This window comes from Cygnus olor, chromosome 1, assembly GCF_009769625.2.
Source record: "Cygnus olor isolate bCygOlo1 chromosome 1, bCygOlo1.pri.v2, whole genome shotgun sequence".
NCBI lineage: Eukaryota > Metazoa > Chordata > Aves > Anseriformes > Anatidae > Cygnus > Cygnus olor.
In genome coordinates, this window is record NC_049169.1 from 130049858 (window position 1) to 130055993 (window position 6136).

The 6136-nt window shown below is 41.5% G+C and overlaps 1 long non-coding RNA gene across 1 annotated transcript; it reads left to right on the top strand.

The window, feature by feature from the left end:
• Window positions 1-3937: 3937 nt before the first annotated feature.
• On the top strand, window positions 3938-5409 carry LOC121058266. Its single transcript, XR_005814136.1, has 2 exons — window positions 3938-4095; window positions 4725-5409. It is a non-coding gene; the product is annotated as an uncharacterized LOC121058266 (long non-coding RNA).
• Window positions 5410-6136: the final 727 nt, after the last annotated feature.

Below are 6136 nucleotides of genomic sequence, written 5' to 3' on the forward strand. Positions count from 1 at the left end.
CTTTCATGGTTTTCCATTATGCCTCCAAGGGGAAAAAAGACAGATAAGGTAAACATTTTTTCTCCTAATTTTTATTCAACTAAATATATCTTTTATTACAGTAGCAAAGCAGGAGGAGAACATACGGTACAAGAGTAATCTGCCTGAAAGAGAAGGCACAAACACAACTCCCAGGGTTTCTCTGCCAGTGTAATGACTGATTGACAAGATCAGAACAGAATTCACATGGCAGGTTCCTCTTAACATTATCTTCAAATAATAATGCTGCTCCCAGGGCTCTAGTTTAATTGTTTCTCTGTCTGCCTTTGATAGCATCAGCTGAGAAGCCTGTATTGTCTCCTAGGTTGTTAAGTGCCTGGCAAGTCTGGGATTTAGAATTAAGTCAAAGGAAAAAAGAGATACCTTTGAAATCACTTTGTATTGTGAGTTACCTGCCTTCAGCCTGAAGTCCCTTGTCTCAGCCTAGAGGTGTATGGGCTCAAAACAGAGTCTCACTAAGCTCCTTCCTGCTGTAAAAACTGACAAAGGTTTCAAAACAACAGTTGCAGTCTGGAGAGGGCACCTACCTCTCCTTCCACAGACAGGACTTCCCAAACACATATATGTAGAGTACCTGTTTATCACAAACCACTTATTCTGAGTGTCCCAGTGGTTGTGGTTGCTGAGCACAGGAGCGCATGCACTGGCATCCACAGGCCTCAAACCTGGAGCTCAGGATCCCAAAGGCCTCTTTGTGAGAGGATGTGCTTGTGCTTCAGTTGGTTATGGGGGAAGGATGTCTGGTGTGGAGCTGCTGCTCTATGCGTAAGCAGCTGTGCTTGCTCAGGTTTGTGGGGTCAAATACCTGGCTGATGGCTGGCTGGGAGTAAAAGCACTTGAGGCTGTTTAAATGTAGGGCAAAGCCATGGCTGGAACTGGCTTTGTTCTTTTCAGCCAGTGAAGACAGATAAGGTTTGTCATCTGTGATTTGTCTGTAAGAAGGGCTGTTACAGCAATTAGCTTCTAACTTTCATTTCACAGCTTCTGCTCATTATCTTTGATAAATGAAGGGTGCTTAGGATCAGGAGTGCCTCCTGAGATGGAGGGGCTTAACCATGACACCTGTACGTGCAAGCACAAGCTGAAATCACTCGTGCAATGTTGGCTTCACATCACTGCTGTTCTGCCACCTGTTAAATTGCTTCACCTCGGTGCTCTACTGGGTCACGTTCCAGTGAGCACTACATGCATAATCTACCTCTGAGTTTAGGCAAATGGAGTAAATTCACTCTCCGTCTTTACTGTCTCACTTGCCTTCCCTCTCGTGCTTTGTGTGACAATGAATTTTGCACTACTGGACTGGAATCAAACAGAAAGCCACTGGCAACTTCTTTTTCAAGTGATGAGGATTGATGTGGGGAAGGGGAACAACCTTCTGAGTTGATCGAACATCTGGGAATCTTGAAGAAAGTTGCTCAGCTTGTACTGGAACAGATCCACAAAACTGAAAAATAGAATTAACCCCCAAACACATCCATTGCCACTCAAAATCTTCCTCTGATTAAACTGCTTGGAATTCTACTTAACAATGACAAAGAATAGTCAAAATGGCATTTGAGAAAGGTCACAAGAAGCACTTTCAAATTCAGTCATCTGGAATTGATATGTATTTAGTTTGCTCAGTTGTAATGTATTGATCGCTACAGTGATTTCAGAGCTCTGTATTTTCAGTGAGGAGAATGATCTCAGGTAGTAGACTCAAACCTATCTGCCCCTTGCTATGCACTTAGGGCAGGGCCACAAAAGGAAGTTCCCTCATGGCGGGGGGTAGGCTGTGGAGGTACACCATGTGAGCTATCCCAACGGTTATTGCTTCTGGATGCCCTACCTCCCAGTGAATGCAAGGGCAGTCAATGTAACTGATCCCTCCGTGCAAGTGCGACAGCTTCTTTCCATTAACCGCGGGTAAAAGTGTGCATGTTGACTCAGAAGAGGCAATACGCTGGGTCACCATCCCACCTTACCTCATGGTAACTGTTGATGCCTGTACTGTATGTCGTGACCCCACAATGAATGACTTTTAGACTGAGACTTCTTGAAGTCACAAGCCACACACCAAAATCTTCATCTGAGAAACAGCTACTAGGCATGCTTCCCATAGTCCAGGAAGCCCAGAGGAGGGAGAGCTCCAGGAGCAATTCACAGGTAGGATGAGTTAATGGCTTCTGTGAGGTCCCACGGCTCCACGAGGGATGGGACTGTGCTGGCATGACAGCTGAATCCAGGGCATCTCGGTGAGAGTAGCAATGACTGACCTCACTTGCTCCGCAGGGACTGAATTAGCTGGCAGCCCCTGTTCCAGTACAGCTGCAGTGATCTTGTGGTGGCAATCTGCCCAGAGAGCTCCATTAGGGCACCACTCCTTCAAGTGTCTGTGGACAGCTGAAGAACCACTGCTTGGCGGCACTTGTAGACTGAAGGGTGCTCCTCTTGCTTATAAAAACAAAACCAAAACAAATGAACAAGCTCAATCCATTTGCTCTCCAGCCACCACAAACAATTTAACCGTCCAGCTCTGTCCAGCTGGTTGGTGCACTAATGTGACAGTGCACAAAAAGATGCGTACTTGATGTGTACCTTTGATGTACAAAGAATAGATCCCATCTTTCTACTGAAGGCCTGAGAATGTTACACCTGAGCTACTGAAGGTATTACGTGGCTATCATACTAGTGGGTTGTATTCTTTCTCTTCAGTGCTAGCTCTGCAACCCTGGAGACTGAAAATGGAGGATGGAGCACTAGAACTACAGGACTACAATCCAAGATAATTACACAGTGTCTTAAGTCCTCTTACTCAGCAGTGAAAGAATTCCTGCCAAGCCAAATCACTCCCACCCAAAGCTGAATTAACTTGCTTCTGTAGCAGTAACAGAAAGATTTTTGCTCTGTCTAAGTACAGACTGAGGGAAAATGATGCTGTTGAGTAAACCCTCTATACTCACCTGCCTCCTCGGTTTCACTGTGGACCATCTACAGTTAGGTAAGTGAACACATATGTCAAAGCACTAACCCCAAACCTTCAGATACCTCTGTTTCTGAATTACACATAGACTGTCATTTACCATCTAGGTATTAAAAGACATTGAGTGCATCCATCCTTTCTAAAAGTTTCAACACTTCTGGAAAAACAAAACAAAACAAATCAAAGCAAATCAAAACAAATCAAAAAACAAACAAACAAACAAACAAAAAAACCACAAAGGGAGTTGTGTGCTGTTCATGCATTTGGAACCTCAGTATCGTGATCTTCCCCCAAGTAGAAAACTGCCTCACAGATGTGAGTGGATTTATATGAAGAACATTCTGTAGAAACTGGGGAAAAAAGTAAACATTGCCTTTAATCAGTGTAGCAGAGACAGTGGGCAGCGAAATAGGAACTTGTTAGCCAAGTCTCCATGGTTGAAGTCTGGGACAGGGCTAGAGCTGCCAAAAGTCTTGCTACTTTGGACACATGGCTGCTCTGCATGTGCAAATCAGCTTGGGCAGGGAAAGCTGCCCTGACAGCAGATTTCCAGTTACACTCACTGGCAGGCAAGCCTAGGGTATGTAGGAGAACAACACAGAGAGAAAGAGTCTTACTCCCTGCCTCGTGCTCAGCGTCAAGTCCTAGTGTACGCAACTTCTTCGCCCTGCACAGGGCAAAGAATAAATGGAAATTATATCTTACTGGATCAAATGTTATCTCCTTACTCCTTTTTGTCTTTGTTATTGGTAATAAACAAAAGGGAGTTTAACTCATACTTAAAAATGACAAACTCTTTTGTTCTGCTCATATCTTCAGAAGCCATTGTTTGGGATTGTTTACCCTTTGCTAGGAGCTACAGATGACTTTGCAGGACTCTTCCGAGAGCAAGAAGAGGGACTGTCCTGTCATAATCACTGAGGTGTGGCTGGTACCAAACTTTCAAGAAAACATATTTAAAGTAACAGTGCATGTAAATCTGGTAGCTCTACTTTTTCACTTTATCATCTAAATACTTCAATATGAGAGGAAAAATGAAAACATAGTTCCCTTCTCATAACATCTGTCTCATCAGGACATCTTCTCCAGTGCAGGTAGGATTCAGTCCTGAGGTATTTTTTCTTCTTCGAGAGATATGGGAGATTGGGCTGGAGAAAAGCAAATTCTTCTGTAAGGCAAACAAGGATGTACAATAACTCTTAAATCTTCCTGAAGTTTGTATCCTGATTTTTCTCTTCCAGATAATTTTTATGGAGGTTTTCATAGCCCGGGAGAGGCTGTGAAAGAGATCACCATCTTTCTCATCTCGTGTCTTGCACAGCACAAAGTTGGAACGGTTCTGTTGTTGTCCCAGCAATAAGCACATGGTTATGGCTGGACCAGAGAATTATGTTCAAAATGTTTCTGAGTTCAGAGCAGAGTCTGGCAAAGCTGTGACATTCTGGCACAAATCATTCTTATTATTTAGTCTCCAATTGGAACAAAGCTGTTGGTTAGCCCTTTCTTCTAGGAAAGAGTTTTGCAGCAAGGCTTAAAATGCTTAATGGTGTTATTTGAACATCCTTTAAATTCACTCATGGGGATGGGGAATATAATAATTACATAATTTCAGCAATAGCACTAGGATAAGGCAAACTGGGACATCCAGGCTTGTTACACTCTAAGGTTAAATATGCTATATCAGAAAATTAATTTTACGTATGTTTGTTTCTGTACAATCCAGGGAATGGTGACAAATGGAACATAGTCATTCCACAGAGAAACACCAAGAGAAATACCAAGCAGAGCCAGGAAATTGTTGTCAGGCAGCAATGACATCAGCCCACAGCCCTTGCCAGCCTCCCTCCATCACGTCAACAGATCCAGATCGCTGCTCTGGAAAGGGCCACTCCCTTCCCCTTGAATCAGAGAGCACATGATCAGATATAAAAGGCATTTTAAAAAAATTTAGAAGAGCGTTGTGAGCACTTGACATCTGATGTTGAATGTGCAATTCATTTGTTTTTATGAATAAAATAATCAGCATTTTGGATGGATCCCCTTCTTCTTGCCCTACTGTTGTCACCCCTTAAATTTTGCTTTTTTTTCTACAGAGCAAGTTAAAAGGATAAAAGCTCCTATTTTAAAAAGTAGATCATCCCCTCCACAATGTATTTTGTTACCTTATGCTTTTAGGCTGCATCCACTGTTGCAATTGTTTCTCTAGCCTGCTTTTGAGATTGTGTATAATATCTGTGTTCCTGAGTGAATCTGTCATTGTGCATGTCAAAAGGGTGAGGAACCCAACTGCTAATTCAAGTTCTTTGCTTGCTTGGCTTGTTCATTTCATAAATAGCAGAAAATGTTCTTCAGTCAATGACTGATTTATTTTCAAAGTTTAAAAATGTTAAAATATACTTTTTGGAAAATGGAATTTGATCTTCCCAAAGGAGTCACTGACTTTCAGTTTTCAGATATTACTATAAATATGCCTAAAAATCATCAATGGTTAAATAGAACTGCTTCCAGGAATGTTTTGATGGCTTACAAGTGTCAAACTAGAGGTTATTTTAACTATTTTAAGTTGCAGAACCTTCAAAAGACAGTGACAGCTGAAATAACAGAGTAATCTTACGTAGCAATTGATATGGCTGGAAAAGCATGAGAAGGCATATACAGGTTTCAGAATTTATGATATCACACAGGTAAAAGAAAGAAATGTTTTTATTGAAAGAATTGTGTTTTTTACTTCAGGATAGATAAGTTTTTTTCCATACAATTGGAAAAAACTCAGTGAAGGCAAAGTACGTCAATTTTATCACGAGGTAAACTCAGCAAAATCAACTCTGTTGTCCTCATTGACAGTTATTAAATTATTTTGGAATTTTTTACATTGGAATACCTCACATAAACTAATATTACAACTTGTTTGCACTGTTCTGGATAGTCAATGTGAAAAGTCAATTATTTCACTTGCTCTTGTGTTCAATTTAAATGGCAGTTAAAATCACAGACACTCTATTAGAAGTTATTTTTCATTCTTTCTATCTACCAAGCAGCATCGTGTCACATAAACTCTCATTATTTGGAGGTGAACATGTTTCAGTCTGAATCTTGACAAAAGTGGGAATTTCTAGTCTTGTGGGAAAGAGAAGG